Raw genomic sequence first — 19,018 nt, forward strand, 5'->3', positions numbered from 1 at the left:
CACGTTTTACATGCCTTATTAGATAGATAATTTAACTTCTTTTCCCACAATATTTCCATAAAGCCAGGGCCTGGGAAGGCCCTGTGTGTTAATGCTGGGACTCTGAGCACGCCCCCACCACCCTCATACACAACTGTGGACCCCAGAGCTCCAGAAGCCTAGAGTGGATCCTCTTTAAGAATTTTCTTTTCCCAGGAATAACAAGATTAGGCATATTTATGGTCTTAAATAAAACAGGTTTTACGTATCTTTTTTTTTTTTTTTTTTTGAGATGGAATCTCGCTGTGTCGCCCAGGCTGGAGTGCGGTGGCACGATCTCCACTCCCGCCTCCTGGGTTCCTGCCATTCTCCTGCCTCAGCCTCCCAAGTAGCAGGTACTACAGGCGCCGCCACCACGCCCGGCTAATTTTTTTTTTTTTGTATTTTTAGTAGAGACTGGGCTTCCCGGTGTTAGCCAGGATGGTCTCCATCTCCTGACCTCGTGATCTGCCTGCCTCAGCCTCCCAAAGTGTTGGGATTGCAGGCGTGAGCCACCACACCCGGCCTTTTTTTTTTTTTTTAACACGGAGTTTCACTGTTGTTGTCCAGGCTGGAGTGCAATGATGCGATCTCGGCTCACTGCAACCTCTGCCTCATGGGTTCAAGCGATTCTACTGCCTCAGTCTCCCGAGTAGCTGGGATTGCGCCACCATGCCCAGCTAATTTTGTATTTTTAAGTAAACACGGGGTTTCGCCATGTTGGTCAGGCTAGTCTTGAACTCCTGACCTTAGCCTCCCAAAGAGCTGGGATTACAGCTGTGAGCCACCACCCCCAGCTGGTTTTATATAAACCAGCCTGGTTTGATAAAAGTGTATTTATTTTTTTTAAAAGCCTGATGTCTTGACTCTCAAAACATCTACGCTATGTGTTCATAAATGTGGCTATATCTAGTCGCCAACATTTTAGCTTTAAGTAATTTGGTACGTAAAGCCTATATAATGTAAATCTCTGCAAAAGTACATGCAAAGTTAATTCATATTTTTTCTAGCTATAAATGGAATGTAATGCATAGGGAATACAAAGACAGCATAACTTTTAGATGCATCAAATCAATCCTAATTATTAAACATTTATAGTTCGTGTCAGTGTCAATGATTCTGCATAGGCACTGCTCTTTAAAATGGATGTATAAATGAAATTACCCATACAAAGAAGTCAGCTGGTAAGTTAAAGGAAAATGAGTTCACCTTTGATTTGAAAAAAAAAAAAATTTGGTTCCAAAACTAGGAGGGAATGCACTAATATGGAAACATTTTAGAAGGTTTAAAAAAATCCACAGAAATACTGCAAGATAACATGTATGATGATAGATAAGTAGACTTCTCTCATGTTTAAATAATTTAGCATCAGCAATGGTGTGGAAATTAATCTCACATGGCTTCTCATAATACTAGAAATATGGAAATCAATCAAATATTTCAATCATTTAATAAAAATCAAACCCATAAAGTCGTCTCAATACTCTTGTCCATTCACACACTGAAATAACAATCAGTTATGAAATGAATCCTGAAGCCAAGAGGCAAGCACTACTGAAAAAGTATCACTTTGTTCCACCGTCTAATGGGTAACAATTTTCAAAAGGTAAAGAGCAATACAGTGAGTTTTTTTCGATGTTTTGCTTTGGAAAACCAAATATGAAGACGTTTTATTTGTTGATAACTTTAGGTTACAAGATGTGAAGCCTTCCCTGATCTCTATGGCACTAAAATTTCAATTATTGAATGTAATATCGAAATACAGCATTCAAAATTAATGAAAGAGTATTTTGTTATGCTTAAGAAAAAAAGAAGCACATACAGAAATTTAAGGAATAATTATATAAATATACATACATTTTATTTTTTGCACAAATCCTCAAGCTTGTAAAATAAGCATACGTTCTTTTAGCAACTAAATTTGAGAAAAAGAGCAAGCATTATATTTTATTGTCATAATTCATAAAGGGAAAAGTAGAGTTCTCTTTCTCTCTCACTTTCTCCCCTCTCCCTCTCTCCTCAGGTTATTCGATACAATTCTAAGTATTTCACAGTTGTTTATTTTATATTTTCCAAACAATCGTATGGCAGTCAGGGGCACTCATAGATACATTTTATGAAGGAGAAAATGGGCTACATCTAGTCAACTCTCCATTACAATAGCCTCATTAGTATAAAGAAAATGCAAAACTATCTGGGCAAAGGCAAAGAAATTATTTTCAACCCTTGGCTTGAAAACTGACATATACAATTTCAGTTAAAACTGAGCTATGGATAGTTGGTTCATTTTTACCTCTCGAGTGCTTTCATTGGTTTTTGCTGATCTATGTTTCATGTGGGAAAATCCAGCAAGCCTTGAACTCCCAATGCAAATTATCGTCATTTAAAACATTAACTCATTTACCTGTTCTCCTTGGTCTCCATGATCACTTCTGGGATATCTGTTTGTGAAAACCATGAAAGTGTGCTGCTTTCCTCTGTTTACGTCTTCCCTCTGTGCTTCCTTTCAATGTGTACTCCAAGTTCAGCTCTTCCTGCCAGGTGGAAAAAAAAGCCTGTTTTTCCTTCAGCGTCCATTCATCATCTGATGTCAGGAAACATTGTCGTGTTTTGCATCTGTGTTCCTTAAAATATGACTCTCCAGGCTGATAACGGTAGCCTTCTGTTCCAGCGACCCACGGAAGTTCTCAGGGTAAAACTGTGAATTCGCTACAAGTTTCTGGCTTTCCCCCAAAGCAAAATCAATTTATTTTCATCTGAGAATTTTCTGTACTTCTTTTTGAAGGTTCTTGGGGAAAATGGTGCAGAAATTCTTGGATGTTGAAGTTTCTCACCCTCATCTCAGCAGATGTAAAATATTCTTTAGCAGGAGCCTTTCTTCTGGCTCCGGTGACACGGGCATCTTGGCCTCACTTCTGTGATGCTGGAAGAAAAATCAAGGAAGGGTAAAGAAAGGGTTAAGGAAAAGCACTTGAAGTCAATGCACTGAAAATGCAATTCCTCATTGAAGAGGGCCGTGGTGCTCAGCTCCAGCGACTTTCTAATTATACTCTGCTGGTGGCACGACAGCTCTGCCAAAGAGCATGGCATCCGTTTCAGGCCTCACAAGACAGGCAACCAACCAACACACATGTGCAGCCATAGAAATTAAAAGTACATCGGCCGGGCGCGGTGGCTCACGCCTGGAATCCCAGCACTTTGGGAGGCCGAGGCGGATCACGGTCAGGAGATCGAGACCATCCTGGCTAACACGGTGAAACCCCGTCTCTACTGGAAACACAAAAAATTAGCCGGGCGTGGTGGCGGCGCCTGTGGTCCCAGCTACTCGGGAGGCTGAGGCAGGAGAATGGCGGGAACCCGGGGGGCGGAGCTCGCAGTGAACCAAGATGGCGCCGCTCACTCCAGCCTGGGCCACAGAGCCAGACTCCGCCTCAAAAAAAAAAAAAAAATTAAAAGTACATCTACTTAACCACTTAGTTTCAGGTTCCCTCTATTTCCCTGGCTTCTTCCAAGTGGCAGTATGTGCTTCACTCACACGTGATGTGCCTTTTTTCAGGAACAACATCTTTTAAATCCAAACCCGTTTGTTTTTTTGTTTTGCTTTGTTTTCTTTTTGAGACAGAGCCTCCCTCTATTGTCCAGGCTGGAGTGCAGTGGCATGACCTTGGCTCACTGCAACATCTACCTCCCGGGTTCAAGTGATTCTTCTGCCTCAGCCTCCTGAGTAGCTGGGATTACAGGCACCTGCCCCCACACTCAGCTGATTTTTGTATTATTCGGGGAGATGGGGTTTTGCCCTGTTGGCCAGGCTGGTCTCGAATTCTTGACCTGAAGTGATCTCCCTGCCTCTGGGCCTCCCAAACTGCTGGGATTACAGGTGTGAGCCACTGCACCCGACCCAAACCTACAACTTTATGTGTACAATAATAACTCGTTTGAAAGCAAAATATTTACCTTAGAAAAGGAAATGTGTCCTCAGAAAGACTTAATTTTACTAGTAATATTCCTTATAATTATTGGTGCCTGTAATAGTCTAACATTTCAAGAAACAAATAGAAGAAAAAATGACAAACTTTCTAATTTTTATTTTTTAGGGTGTTGGGCACAATCTGGGCTAACCCAAGGAAGCCTCAGTGAAGAATGACAAACTTTTTTTTTTTTTTTTGAGAAGGAGTTTCGCTCTTTTCACCTAGGCTGGAGCGCAATGGCACAATCTCAGCTAACTGCAACCTCTGTTTCCCGGGTTCAAGTGATCCTCCTGCCTCAGCCTCCTGAGTAGCTGGGATTACAGGCATGCTCCACCACGCCCAGCTAATTTTGTATTTTTAGTAGAGACGGGGTTTCTCCACTTTGGTCAGGCTGGTCTCGAACTCCCGACCTCAGGTGACGCGTCCACCTTAGCCTCCCAAAGTGCAGGGATTACAGGCATCAGCTACTGCACCTGGCCAGCAAACTTTATAAACAATGGTAAGTGGAGGGACACATGAGACTGCATTTTCTGCCCATTCATTGTTCTAAAATACTTCATAATTGTCAACATGCTCTCTTAGACAGTATCATACTAAATGGTTATTTCAAGTAGACAGAACAAGAAAGTTAGAGATGCTGATACGTTAAAATTGAGGCACAGGAAGATCAGTAACTTGTTTCAGCCCATCCAAGCAGGAAGGGATCGACTGGAAACGGGAAGAGGAGCTCCGGACTTCTTATTCTGCATTTGCTATGCAACAATGTTTCATTGTGGGGAAAAAAAGGAATGTAGGAATAACAACCTAAGCTATACTGATTACATTATCAATTCTTGGATGTTCGTGAAAACCCAGGAAAAGAACTCCATATTCACTGTAAATGCTTTTCTGAAAACACTTTCCCAGTAACTTGCTATAATTAAAAAACATTACTAGGCATCATGAGTGAGATTAATTCAAACATACCAATGCAAAATCTTATTATTCTTTCATGAATAATTCATGAAATTTTGATTGCCATGCCAAGAATTAGAAAAACTAGATATGTAAATTTAGGATTTAAGAATTAAAATTAAGGAACTATATTAGCAAGAGGATGGAAACCTTTTTTATGATAATAGACTTAAAACTGGACTCCAGTTTGAAATGTTTAAAATTAAAAGAGGTAATGTATAATAGAGTGAAGGATTAGGATCAATTTCTTTATCTGTAAAATATAGGAATTGGGGCTGGGCGTGGTGGCTCACACCTGTAATCCCAGCGCTTCGGGAGGCCGAGGTGGACAGATCACGAGGTCAGGAGATCCAGACCATCCTGGCTAACACAATTAAACCCCGTCTTTACTAAAAATACAAAGAATTAGCCAGGCATGGTGGTGGGCACCTGTAGTCCCAGCTACTCGGGAGGCTGAGGCAAGAGAATGACGTGAACCAGGGAGGCGGAGCTTGCAGTGAGCCGAGATCGTGCCACTGCACTCCAGCCTGGGCAACAGAGCGAGACTCCGTCTCAAAAAGAAAAAAATATGAATATAAACATGTTTATATGAATGTAAGACAAGCAGGTTTTATACGATAGATAAGAGCTCAAGGGAAGTCTGGAATTAGTTACACTGGAAGCAAGACCTCCAGGCCATCTGCCGCTGACGCTCGGCCTCTGCAGGAACCTTAGAAGGGAATGGGAGCAGTGTTGATCTCAGTGGAACACTGCGCTTTCATGCTTGTCAGCCTCACTCAATCTCTAATTCCAGTTTGTTGATATGTTTAAGAATACATGTTCTGTGATCTAGAATATTACTTAACTTCATATCAACAGGCATGTTTGATAAAACTGCTAAACAGCATAGAGCTCCGTGGCAAATTATTAAATTTTACTCCCCATGGACAATGATACGTTCGTTACAAAAACCAATCTTTGGATAATATTTCCTCAGTAACTCTCTTAGCCATTGTAAATATACTGTTATCAATCACATTTATTCCTGTCCTTTCTAACAGAATAGGATGATTCTGCCCAATGGATTACTAATCCAAGCTTCAGTCTTCCTTCTGACTTACACTGCCCGGCCAGTCTGATAGTCTCATCTAATAATAAGGGGGAAGTGGGTTAAATATGACATGACTTGTCCTTGATACACACATGCAAGGTCTCAGAGATCACTGTGTCCTTGTCTCATACCTCCTGAACGCAATCTCTTTCAAATAATCCAGTCTTTAATTTCATTTTTATTTTTATTTTCTTATTTTTATTTATTTTTATTTTTTGAGATGGAGTCTCACTCTGTTGCCTAGACTGGAGTGCAGTGGCATGATCTTGGCTCACTACAACCTCTGCCTCCCGGGTTCAAGCAATTCTTCTGCCTCAGCCTCCCGAGTAGCTGAGACTACAGGCATACACCACCTTGCCTGGCTAATTTTTATATTTTTAGTATAGACAGGGTTTCACTATGTTGGCCAGGCTGCTCTTGAACTCCTGACCTCAGGTGATCCACCCACCTCGGCCTCCCAAAGTGCTGGGATTACAGGTGTGAGCCACTGCACCCAGCCCAGTCTTTAATTTGAATACTACTTCTGCCATTAACAACCAGCTCACAGTTTAGAATTCCAAACACTATTATTCCTTTCCTGGACACTTAGAACGTTTGCACATGTTCATCTCCCTGGAACCTGCCATACTCTCCATAGTTGTCAGAAATTACCCACCACGATGGAATCATTATGTGTGCTGTGAGCCAGCACATGTGAAGGTGATAAGGTAGCGGTTGCCCAGATCATTCTTTTCTCAAAATATAGCCCCCGATGAATCACTCTCATAATCTGTTTTTCATTTTTGAGCTACGACATACAACTTTGGTGATCTTTGGCCTACTTGTGTACCACCTATTTATTCTTCACTTAATATTTATTTTTCCCAAAATGATATTTTAATTAAATAAATGTATTATGAAAAGAAACTCTCCATCTACTATAAATGGAAACCCAGTACCACAAATAGAAAATAACTTTAAAGATGAATAAAATGAATACAAATGACTCATTAAATGCTGATCGAAGTGTCTACTGAAAACACTAAGTCTTTAACCTACTCTTTGTTATTAAAAATGGAGATCAGTAAATTTAAGAGAAAATGTATAGCCTTTAATGATTTCATCCAGAAGGAAGAAAAGCTAAAAATTAGTGAATTAAGTATCCATTTAAGAATTTAGGAAAAAGGCAGGGCGTGGTGGCTCACGCCTGTAATCCCAGCACTTTGGGAGGCCAAGGCGGGTGGATCACCTGAGATCAGGAGTTCGTAACCAGCCTGGCCAACATGGTGGAACCCCGTCTCTACTAAAAAATACAAAAAATTAGCCAGGCGTGGTGGTGTGTCCCTGTAATCCCAGCTACTCAGGAGGCTGAGGCAGGAGATTCGCTTGAACCCGCTAGGCGGAGGTTGCAGTGAGCCGAGATCACACCACTGCACTTCAGCCTGCAGGACAGAGCGAGACTCCATCTCAAAAAAAAAAAAAAAAAAAAGAATTTAGGAAAAAATGTCTTGGGGATAAACCTAAAGAAAATAGGAAATAAAGATGAGAGCAGAATTAATGAAAGAGAAATACAAGTTAATTCTTTAAAAACACTCCTAAAATTGGCAAACTTCTGGAAGACTGACCAAGGTAAAAGAAAAAAAGTCAACCGGGCACCATGGCTCATGCCTGTAATCCTAGCACTTTGGGAGGCCACGGAGGCCAGATCACTTAGGCCCAGGAGTTCGAGACTAGCCTGACCAACATGGTAGAACCCTGTCTCTATTAAAAATACAAAAGTAGCTGGGCGTGGTGGCGCATGCCTGTAGTCCCAGCTACTCTGGAGGCTGAGGCAGGAGAATTGCTTGAACCTGGGAGGCAGAGGTTGCAGTGAGCCAAGATCGCGCCATTGTACTCCGGCCTGGGCAACAGGAAACTCAGTCTTTAAAAAAAAAAAAAAAAAAAAAAAAGATAGAAGGGAACTTTTTTAAGGGGCAAATTAAAAGGCAAGTCTGGTGCTTAGCAGTGATAAGGATATTTCTTGATCTCTATTTCTACTTAGCAGGTATTGGAGGAGGCAGCCAGAACAAGACAGAAAAAAACAAAGAGGAACAGGGAGGAGGGGAAGGGAGAACACAACCATCACTATTCACTGATAGAGTGTTCAAAAAAATTCAGACAAACTGACAATGTTAATAATAGATTTTTTCAAGATTACTGATATAAGTTAAATTGCATTTCTACATACCTGCAAGAGTTTAAGAGAAAAGTATTTGTTAATGACAGACATTTATCATAGCAAGAAAAAAATGTTACCTTGGAATAATTATAATGAAAGAACTTGTATAGGAATTTTAGGAAGAAAATCTATAAACTTTAATGAAAGACATTAAAAAGACCCTTTAAAAATGGAGATATGTACATGATGAACCAGAAGGTTAAATATTATTGAAATGTCAACTCTCCTCAAATTGTTCTTTTAATTCAAAGCAATTTGAATCAAAACCCCAACAACCTTGTAAAATAAAAACACAATAACCAAAGACACTACTTAAGAAGAAGAGGGACGACTTCCTCTAGAAGATACTAAGCTTTAACAAGAAACCATAATAATCATGTGGCATTCACACGGGAACAATCAAAGAGGGTAAAAGGCTTTGAAGCAGACCCTTGCATTAATGGGAACCTGATACATGAGAGAGGTATCAGAGGAGTTTAGTGGGGGAAAGCTGGGCCATTCCAAAAATGTTACTGGGGCAAGTGGCTAACTATATGGACACAAGCACGAAAATGTATCTGAACCCCATACTGTGCACAAGTATCAGTTCTAGGTGATTAAGCACATAAGTGAGAAAATCAAACCTTAATGAGACTATTACACCTATATAGATTTTCAGCCCTAATAATGAAGAACAAGCTATGTGAAGAGAAACTTTCTGATGTGCTGTTTTATATAAATGAATGGAACCTGTGTTTCCATGAAACAAGTTCCAAACACATGTTTTGTAGAATTTCAGATATGACATTTCAGGGGCTATCCGGCTAATATATCAACATATGAACATTCAGTTCTAATAACGAAAACCAAGCTATGTGCAAAGAAGCTTTGGGATGTGCTGTTTTAAATCACTGAATGGAACCTGAGTTTCCATTAAACAAGTCCAAACACACGTTTTGTAGAAACTAAATAATTACATTTCTGAGGTTATTAGGCCTATATATGAACCTATGATTATCCAGCCCAATTAATTATTATGAAGATATGGGTGAAGGAGCTTTGCGATGTGCTTTATTATATCACTGAATGGAACCTGTTGTTTCATTGTGTCCAGCAGTGGCCTGGGCATGAGCCTGGTACCTGGTGTATACCTCAAGTCCAGTGTCTGCCTGGGGTCTGATGTCCATCTGGGTACTGGTGTCCACTTGGGGCCTGATGTCCACCTCGAGCTGGATGGCCCCCCTGGGGTCAGGGTCTCCACCTGGGGCTTGATGTTCACCAGGGGCCTCCTGTTCACCTTGGCCCTGGTATTTACCTGGGGACTGGACATCCACTTGGGGCCTGATGTTCGTCTCGGGCCTGGTGTTCAACTGGGGCCTATGTGTCCAGCTGGGACCTGACATACAGTTGCCTGATGTCCATCTGGGGCCTGGTTTCCACCCGGGGCCTCAATGTACCTGGAGCCTTGTGTCCACGCGGGGCCTGGTATTAACCTGGGCATCCACCAGGGGCCTGATGTTCAGCTGGGGCCTAGGTGCCAAACTGGGACCTGATGTTTACACAGGGACTGGAGTCCACTTGGCTAGGGCCTGGCATCAACCTGGTGTCTGATGTCTAGTGTCCACCTAGAGTCCTGTGTCACTTGGGGCCTGATGTTGTGCTGGGGCCTTGGTGTCCACTGAGGCCTTATGTCCGTGGTGGTGGGGAAGAGGGGAGGGGAATCCTTGTCCCCATGGGCCCCGCCCATCCCCCTGGGCCCCGCCCGTCCCCCTGGGCCCCACCCGTCCCCCTGGGCCCCGCCCATCCCCATAGGCCCCGCCCTCTTCCTGGGGAGAGCGGGTAGGGAGTTTCCGTGCCCCCGCCCCTCAACATCCAGGAATTCACCCTCCTGCACACGCGGTGGGGAAGGCGCCATTTTTGCCCACTTGGTGCCCCGTTAAGTTGCCCCTACTGGTCTCCTCAGGGTGTGAAGATCTCAGGTGGGTGCTGGACTTGGGGCCCCGGAGCTGCACCCCGCCTGACTCCCTGCGAGAGTGTTCTCGTGCCTGTGAGCTAGAGCGTGGCCGCCGGGGCTCCGTGTGACATGGGAAAGAATACTAGTATATACAAAACTTTTATACAATTGAAATGTTGTCGATAGTGAAATTAAAATGCAGTACAATAAGATTGCCTTGTAGGGGCATGGTATTTTAGATTTGTTAAAGCGATTTCATAGGGATGATCTTATTTCAGTCTCTAAGTCTAGTGATTTGGTAGGGAATTGTGAATTTCGTTATACAGAGAAGGAAACTGGTGTCCAGAAGAGTCCAGCAAGAGCCTATACTTTGTTTAAATCCTGGTGACTCCCAGCTCTTACTTCTTCCCCACGACTGAGTGCCTGACACAAGTACAGGCCTTCTGTGAGCCCAGAAAATCTGAGACAGGTCTCAGTTAATCTATGAAGTTTATTTTGCCAAGGTTGAGGATGCGCCCCTTACACAGCCTCAGGAAGTCCTGATGACATTTGCCCAAGGTGGTCAGAGCACAGCTTGGTTTTATACATTTAGGGACACATGAGACATCAATTAGTATATGTCAGAAGTACAGGCCAGGCGGGGTGGCCCACGCCTGTCATCCCAGCACTTCAGGAAGCCGAGGTGGGCAGATCACCTGAGGTCAGGAGTTCAAGACCAGCCTGGCAAACATGGTGAAACCCCGTCTCTACAAAAATACAAAACTTAGCCGGGCACAATGGCGGGTGCCTGTAGTCCCAGCTACTCGGGAGGCTGAGGTGGAAGAATTGCTTGAACGCGGGAAGTGGAGGTTGCAGTGAGCTGAGATCGTACCATTGCACTCCAGCCTGGGTGACAGAGTGAGACTCCAAGTCTCAAAAAAAAAAAACAAAAACAGAGAAGTACATTGGTTTGGTCTGGAAAGGGGGGACCACTTGAAGCAAAGGCAGGAAGACTGGAAGTGGGGAGGGGGCTTCCCGATCACAGATAGGTGATACACGAGTGGTTGAATTCTTGTTCTGTTTCTGATTAGCTTTTCCAAAGGAGGTAAATCAGATACGCCTCCATCTCAGCGAGCGGAGGAGTGACTTTGAGTAGAACGGGAGGCAGGTTTGCCTTAAGCAGTTCCCAGGTTGAGTTTTCCTTAGTGATTTTGGGGGCCCGGGATATTTTCCTTTCACACCCTCAAACCTCGTTTCCTTCTTCCTCCTTCTCTTTCTGAAAGGGAGGAACTCTGCCTCTACCCTACCATTTGGGGAAAAGCATCACCTGATGGGAGAGAACATTCTTCGGTCTTCTCTTCACCATGGCTTGAGAATTACATAATCTCGCTGTGCCCAACTTTCCTCTTTCCTAAACAGGGCCAGCTTGCCTTATCCATGAACCGTATCACTGCAACACCAAACTGAGCTGTGTCCTAACAGCGTTTAGTCAACTGCAGACGGTTTTTGCGAATATTAGATACTACTACTTTTGCTGAGGTAGTATTTTTTAACACACGAAGTGACATGAAATGTGTTCATGATGTTCTCTGCCCACTGATTCATGACCTCCTCTCATGCTCCAGGCCTCAAAACAATCAATGCTGTCCAACAGCTATTAGGTACCAGGGCTCCCCTCCCCCCAGCTTGGAACCTGAAGCCACTGCCCACAGCTAACAAGCACGTGTGCCACTCCGTGACCTCTTGGCCTTCCCAGCAAAACTACCCTATTTTGGCATCTGGGCTTGACCCACAGTAGGAAAACTTGGCACTACAGTACATATGATCTCATTTAAGAAGGAGGAAGATAAACATGCCATCTGCACTTACTCAGCAATGGGAAAAGTTCTGTGAGTTACACAGTTTGAAACAGGAACAGCCAGGAGACTGGGGACTTAAATCACAGCTATTGTATAAATAAAGGGAGCTGTTCCCTGAGCTAAACGCCACCCTTTGGCAGAGGGAGGCAGGAGAAGAGTGCAGGAAGTGAAGAAGTTCCTGAGGTGGCAAAGTGAATTGCACCAGAGAGAAGGGGGGATAAAGCAAGCTTCCCAGGAACTAGCACAGGAACCCCTGGCTGTCCCCAGAGGACAGGACAAGAAAGGCCTCTCCTGCAGGAATGAGATTAAAATACAATCAGGAGCCACACGAATACTCCATCTCCTTTAATATGCTGTCTTGTCTGTTTGTTTAAGGGTGTCTTGGGGCTAGTAAAGCCCCTCTTCCCTGAAGGATTCCTTCCCTTTCCATGGTTTTCAGTGCTGCCGTGTTCACACACGCCTCTGCAGCTGCACCTGGCAAAATAGCTTGAGTTTCCCTAGAAATGCTCTTTGAGAAAGGAATAGAGGCAGAATTGCCTTTAGTGATCTCCTAAGAATGGGGTCCGTGTTCATCTGAAGATGGGAATGAAAAATTCATCCTTTTGGTCCAACCAAATTCATACGTGGCTAAATCCTCTGGGAGACAGTGAAAGCTGACCCTTGAAAGCCCCTAACATTACAGAAACAAGGAGCCAAATGCACAGACTTCAGGCCCACAGAACGCCTTCATGGGAATTATCAGCAAAGTAATCATCTCTCTCTCCTAACTTCGGGAGAAAGTATGAGTCAGCAAAGACTAAATTGATTTAAAAATAGAATCTTTGCAAAATGGAAAAGTCGGATGAATTCACGCTATAAATCAATAGACCTGAAAATGTAAGGCACAGCAAGCATTTTGGATGACATTAATGAAAGACCTGTGTTGGCATAGTGTGCTGCAGGAAAGGTCAGGGGTCACCACAGTCACTCCCCGACCTTAAATTGAATATGTACGTAAAAGAGTTTCTAGAGCACAAAAGGTAAAGCTAAAGGTGAGTGCTACTGATCTTTTATGTGTGTGTAATTAAAGATTTTGGGCGGATCACGAGGTCAGGAGATCGAGACCATCCTGGCTAACACGGTGAAACCCCGTCTCTACTAAAAAATACAAAAAACTAGCCGGGCGAGGTGGCGGTGCCTGTAGTCCCAGCTACTTGGGAGCCTGAGGCAGGAGAATGGCGTAAACCCAGGAGGCGGAGCTTGCAGTGAGCTGAGATCCGGCCACTGCACTCCAGCCTGGGCGACAGAGCGAGACTCCGTCTCAAAAAAAAAAAAAAAAAAAAAAAAAAAAGATTTCGATGTAAAATGTACAACAGAAAAGACACTGTATTTCAATTAAAAAAAATAAATTATTCCTCCAGTGCTCCAAATCCCTTCTGTGTCATACAAATCTTTCTCGTCTGCTTTGCTGAAAGTTCCTCAAGAATATCTTATTCACCTTTGACTCTCCTACTTAGGTTTATGCGCACAGAAAGTATTCAATAAAGAGTGAATAATTTAGTCACTTTGGCCAATTTACAGATAATAAAACTACACATATTTTGTATGTAGTTTATCTAGCCTCAGATTCTAGCTTGTCAACAGGCCGAGCTGATTGTGGGAGGCAGGAGGCTAGGGGGCTGGCACCGAAATAGAAGCTCCCAGAGTCTTAGGTTTGCCTTCAAAAGCTCAATTTATCCTCAAAGATAAAATTTTACATAAAAATAACATCACATATGAGTGAATTGTATGGTACATGAATATCTCAATAAAGCTGTTAAATGAAATTTTAAAAATAGATTATATGACTCAAATATATTTTAAGTGTCATTTCAATACACGATAATATCTTAATTGATATTATCTAATAATATATGACTTTTTGAAGGGAAAAATAATATTCAATTATTTCTTTAAAAAGTAACTCTTTGGGGAGGATTGGCCATGTACAACCATGGCAGAGGCTCACTAAACTGTTATTCAGTCATTGAGGTAGGGATTTTTTTTTTTTTTTTTTTTTTGAGACAGAGTCTCACTCTGTCACCCAGGCTGGAGTGCAGTGGCACAATCTCGGCTCACTGCAAGCTCCGCCTCCTGGGTTCACGCCATTCTCCTGCCTCAGCCTCCTGAGTACCTGGGACTACAGGCGCCCGCCACCACACCTGGCTAATCTTTTTGTATTTTTAGTAGAGATGGGGTTTTACCGTGTTAGCCAGGATGGTCTCGATCTCCTGACTTCATGATCTGCTGGCCTCGGCCTCCCAAAGCGCTGGGATTACAGGTGCGAACCACCGCGCTTGGCCCGGCCCAAGGTAGGGATTTTTAACCTATCATGAGTCCCTTTAAAGGAGGAGGAAGCTGAGGCTGCAAGAGGTTAAGTGTCAGAACTAGTATGATGTGGAACCAGGTTCCAAAACCCAGTATATCCTACTCCGAATACATTAAAATCTTGGGTACTTTTTATTATTATTCTTAGCAGGGACTCTCAGGAATATGACGGTAAATTGAACATAGATCTGTTCTTCATAATCAGGATTGTCTCTGGATGGTCACTTAGCATAAACATTTAATAAATAATATTGGCTGGGCTCAGGCCCGTAATCCCAGCACTTTGTGAGGCTGAGGTGGGCAGATCACTGGAGATCAGGAGTTCAAGACCAGCCTGGGCAACATGGTGAAATCCTGTCTCTTCTAAAAATACAAAAATTAGCCGGGCATGGTAGCAGGCACTTGTAATCCCAGCCACTCGGGAGGCTGAGGCAGGAGAATCACGAACCGGGGAAGTGGAGGTTGCAGTGAGCTGAGAGGTTGCAGTGAGCTGAGATTGCACCACTGCACTCCAGCCTGGGTGACAGAGTTAGACAACATCTCAAAATAAATAAATAAATAAATAAATAAATAAATAAATAAACAAACAAACTGAAGGGATATTTGGTATAATTGACAGAAAACTCATAAAGATTGGTTGTAATTTATGTTTGAAGCTTAAAGACCTAACAAACTAATCTCCTTAGGCTCTAAGTAACTATCATTGATCAAAGCTCTGTTTATATCATGTTGCCAAATTTAGCAAATAAAAACTATAAATATAAGCATATACACTTTAAGTTTGAGTTTCAAATAAACCGTGAATTATTTTTTAGTATGTCTATGTCTTATGCAATATTTAGTGTACTTTATCTTGTAATCCTATTAGGGTTTTTTAAATGGTTAAATTTATCATTGCATTAAAAACAAGTAAAAAGGCTAAACTATTACTATGGGAAAACGTGCACAAATTCTAGATACGTATAAAATTCAAATATTCCTTTCTAGCACTTAGTACTTTAACGAGGTAAGGAGGTTTACAAAATTTAAATGATCATCAATAATTATATTAGGGTGGCTTTGATTTATTTTTAAGTGTCATTTCAGAACACATTAAAAGGCTATGTGGGCTGTAGAGCCCTCATTTTCTGCCCTAGATGACGGACTCCTGGTGTAATCTCGAGCAGAACATTTAAAACAAATATATGTCTGGATGTAAGGTTATTATAACTGGACCATAGATCTCTCCTGACAAAACCCTGAACGCCTTGTATCTTACTCCTTGGGTTTCACATCATCATCAACTCGAAGTGCCCTGAGGGGGACACCATGGTAGGAACAGAGCCCAGAGTTCAGTCTGAGAACTCGCTGATGCTCACCGAGAGAATCCAGTCTTACCATCTAGTCAGTCTCTCCTTTTACTACTAAGAAATACTTGGGGTTCTACTCTCTCTTAAGGTTACATTTTGTAATCTGCAAAATGGGGCTACCTGTTTCATAAGGTTATTGTAAGAATCAATGAGATAAAAGCGTTTAACTTGATCAAGTAATTGTTATAAACTGAGGCTACCCCAAAGAGAGCAATCTGAATCATGTAGTCAGAACCTGAAGGAAATCGAAAGATTATTCTATGTCTCTTACTTTAGAGGCTTTCTAATTAGCACAAAGAGAAGCCAAAGCAGGGCTAGAGTCACACCTTTGGTCCCCAATCCAGTGCTTTTCCCAGCTTCGCTATGTTCCCCCTTAGGTAGGGGTGAAACGGCCTCATCCTAGACGTTAAAATCGGACACATCCTGGCTAACACGGTGAAACCCCGTCTCTACTAAAAATACAATAAATTAGCCGGATGCGGTGGCGGGTGCCTGAGGTCCCAGCTACTCGGGAGGCTGAGGCAGGAGAATGGCGTGGGCCCGGAAGGCGGAGCTTGCAGTGAGCCGAGATCACGTCACTGCACTCCAGCCTGGGCGACACAGCGAGATTCCGTCTCAAAAAAAAAAAATTCTGACACATATCCTAAGTGTAGAGTTAAGGAAAGGAAAGACAGCAGAAGAAAGACACATAAAGTGGAAATTAAAATAGTAACAGGATTGGCAGTGCAAAGAGCAAATTGCCACCTAGGCTGTCCAAGATCAGAATAGCAATGGGAATTGTCCTGACTTCCAATTTGGCATCCTTCGCATCAATCACATTTAACAGTCCTCATGTAGGCTCATGGTGGGAGCGGTCAATATCATCATCACTGGTGCTGTCATACAGGATTTAGGAAGAGTTGTACAAAGGGAATTGCCCTTCCCTCTTCCAAAGGATACTCCTATGGCAACATGGAAACATCAGCATTCCTTTTATAGATGAGATGGCTTAGTGTTTCATGTATAGCAAGAACTGAATATGTATTTTGTACTGATCAGAACTCATTCAGATGCACTCAGCCAAAAGTTCATTTCAAAATGTATTCCTTTAGGGAAATGGCACATGAGTCTCTTTAGCATGCTTCACCATGGATGGGTGGTTAGGTAGATGGTGGACCAAGTGAGAAAATGACAAAACTCTTACTAAATAGTGATACTGTGTGAAGAACCCCGCTAGCGCCTTCACACACATCACCTGGTTTCAACCCTGTGACCATTAAGTGAATAATTGCATCACAGGAGGGAACTGAGGTTCGCAGAAGTCATGTGGATTGTCAGGGGCTGCAGGGAGGACGTGGTAGAGCTGAGATTGGAATCCGGGGCTTCTGGGGGCAAATCCAGCGTAAAGCAATGGTTCATGAGATGCTTTGGATGTAAGTAAACCTTGGTCTTCAAGTTCTACAATTGGACTTTTCTTCCTATTATGTGAAGAATAGAAAATACTTAATCATGGAAAAGTTCAAGTAAGATAGAAGGAAAATAGGGTACGTGGAAAATCTGGCTTGCTTTGTTTGAAAGAGACTGAAGGAGTCTTTAAGATCCAAGGAGAAAAGAAAGAAAAAATTGCCCGGACAGCCCAGGAAGGTGAAGAAAGGATGAAAGGGACGGCTAAGGAGGAGAGAGGAAAGGAAACGGGGATCGTTGTCACAGCCCAAAGTGAGGCTTCAGGGCAAGATTAGGGAAGGCAGTTTGGATGGTCCTGAGTAAAACTATTGGGCCATGATGACCCTGCATTAACCTAGAATGAATCTGGTTATCAATGGGCAGCTTAAGAAAAACAATATGGCAAATCTACTTGTCATGTGACAAATAAAATGGGATTAAGTGTCAGTTTTTATTATTATTATTTTAATCCATGACCTGTGAATCAATTACTTTTATCTGCACTGATGGAGAAATGAAGAGTTCCCCTTCAACATAACTTCAGGGCAGCTTGCGCTTGGGAAACACATGGATTCAACCTGGCTTCTGCCTTTTACTTAAGCGGAATGGGCTTTTATCCATCTTCAGAGGCAGAGAGAATAAAGTTAAAGCCAAAACCATTGATATGTTACAATAGAAACAAATCCAGTCCTCTTCTCTGAGGTACTGACCTTGTTTTAAGGAATAAAAAAAGGCAGTGAGAGAGAGGTTTTGTTGCTAAAGCTGGAATACTCTGTCAAAGAATCGAATGATCACTTACTAGAATAAAATTAAATATGTGAAATATTTTTAACTAAAAGCAGGATTTTCAAATATTATATGAGAAAACCATAACATATGGCATTGTTTGAAGGCGTGCTGTTTAAAGTGAGAGCGATTTTACAAATTAACTGTAAGCTACTTGGAGAATCCCATCTTATTGTTCAGCAAGACTCTGGACCCCACACTGCGTTACTGCAACAGCTCCATTGTGGCCGTGCCTGGCAACCCCGGTGGAAATTAAAATGACAAAGCGGCTAGTCCAGCATCTTGACCGCGGCAGATTTCTCTAGTCACCCTGCAGCCTTCACCCACAAATTCGCAAGCAGTCAACCCAAACTGTACATTTTCAGAAGAGCTCATTACTCACAGCTGCAAAGCATGCTGAAGGCCCTCTCGTCTCTGTCCTCTCCGAAGGCAGGTTTGTTAAGGAAAGTGGCCCCTTACCTCCCCCAGCAGCTGCAGTGGCCGAGCCCTGGTTTCCGAAGACTCAGAGGACCCATGGCCACCCACACCATGGAGCCCGCCCATCCCCACGCTGCTCCTGCAGCTGCCCTTCTCGCTGGCCACCCAGCTGGAATCTCGGACTTACTGGGGGCTGTGGGCATCAGGGTCTCTCGGTCTTTGTTTTCCTCCAGTGCCATCAGCAGGTCCCAGCGTGACTGTCCTGCAGCCGCACTGGGTCCAGGCGGCTCCTGCCGCAGTCAGTTGCTCCCCCTACCCAGCGGCCTTTTTTTTCTTCTTAAAGAGACAGGACTGTCATCAACCTTAGGTGTCAATAATGCTGCAAGTGCAGCATTGTCGTTCAGTGTGAGGGTGACAACCAACCACACGTTTTTGTTCTCTTTGCTTGCAAAGGCTAATTTTTAGCAGCAGGTATGGCTAACAGAAGACTGGCTCTGTTAAACACCAGCTGTGTGACCTTAGACAAGTCACACGCGGGTCTCGAGTACCTCATGGGAAATGAAGACCTGTGACCTGCTAATGTTGCAGCTCACAATCTGCTCTTTGTGTGTTATTTGAAGTGGCATATGAGGTTCCAATGGTTTAAAAAAAAAAAAAAAAAAAGCATTCACTCAAAATGTGTTGTACACTGTGAAATGCT

At 43.0% G+C, this 19,018-nt stretch overlaps 2 long non-coding RNA genes across 3 annotated transcripts in view; one reads left to right on the forward strand and one right to left on the reverse strand.

Moving 5' to 3' along the window:
- LOC103879094 overlaps positions 1 to 19,018 on the forward strand; it is a 122,997-nt gene that overhangs the window by 78,780 nt on the left and 25,199 nt on the right. The window lies entirely within an intron of this gene.
- On the reverse strand, positions 1,452 to 18,651 carry LOC116270544. The gene is made up of 2 exons (XR_004178618.1): positions 18,506 to 18,651; positions 1,452 to 2,941 (listed from the first exon to the last, which is right to left on the reverse strand). It is a non-coding gene; the product is annotated as an uncharacterized LOC116270544 (long non-coding RNA).

Source organism: Papio anubis, chromosome 15 (assembly GCF_008728515.1).
Source record: "Papio anubis isolate 15944 chromosome 15, Panubis1.0, whole genome shotgun sequence".
NCBI lineage: Eukaryota > Metazoa > Chordata > Mammalia > Primates > Cercopithecidae > Papio > Papio anubis.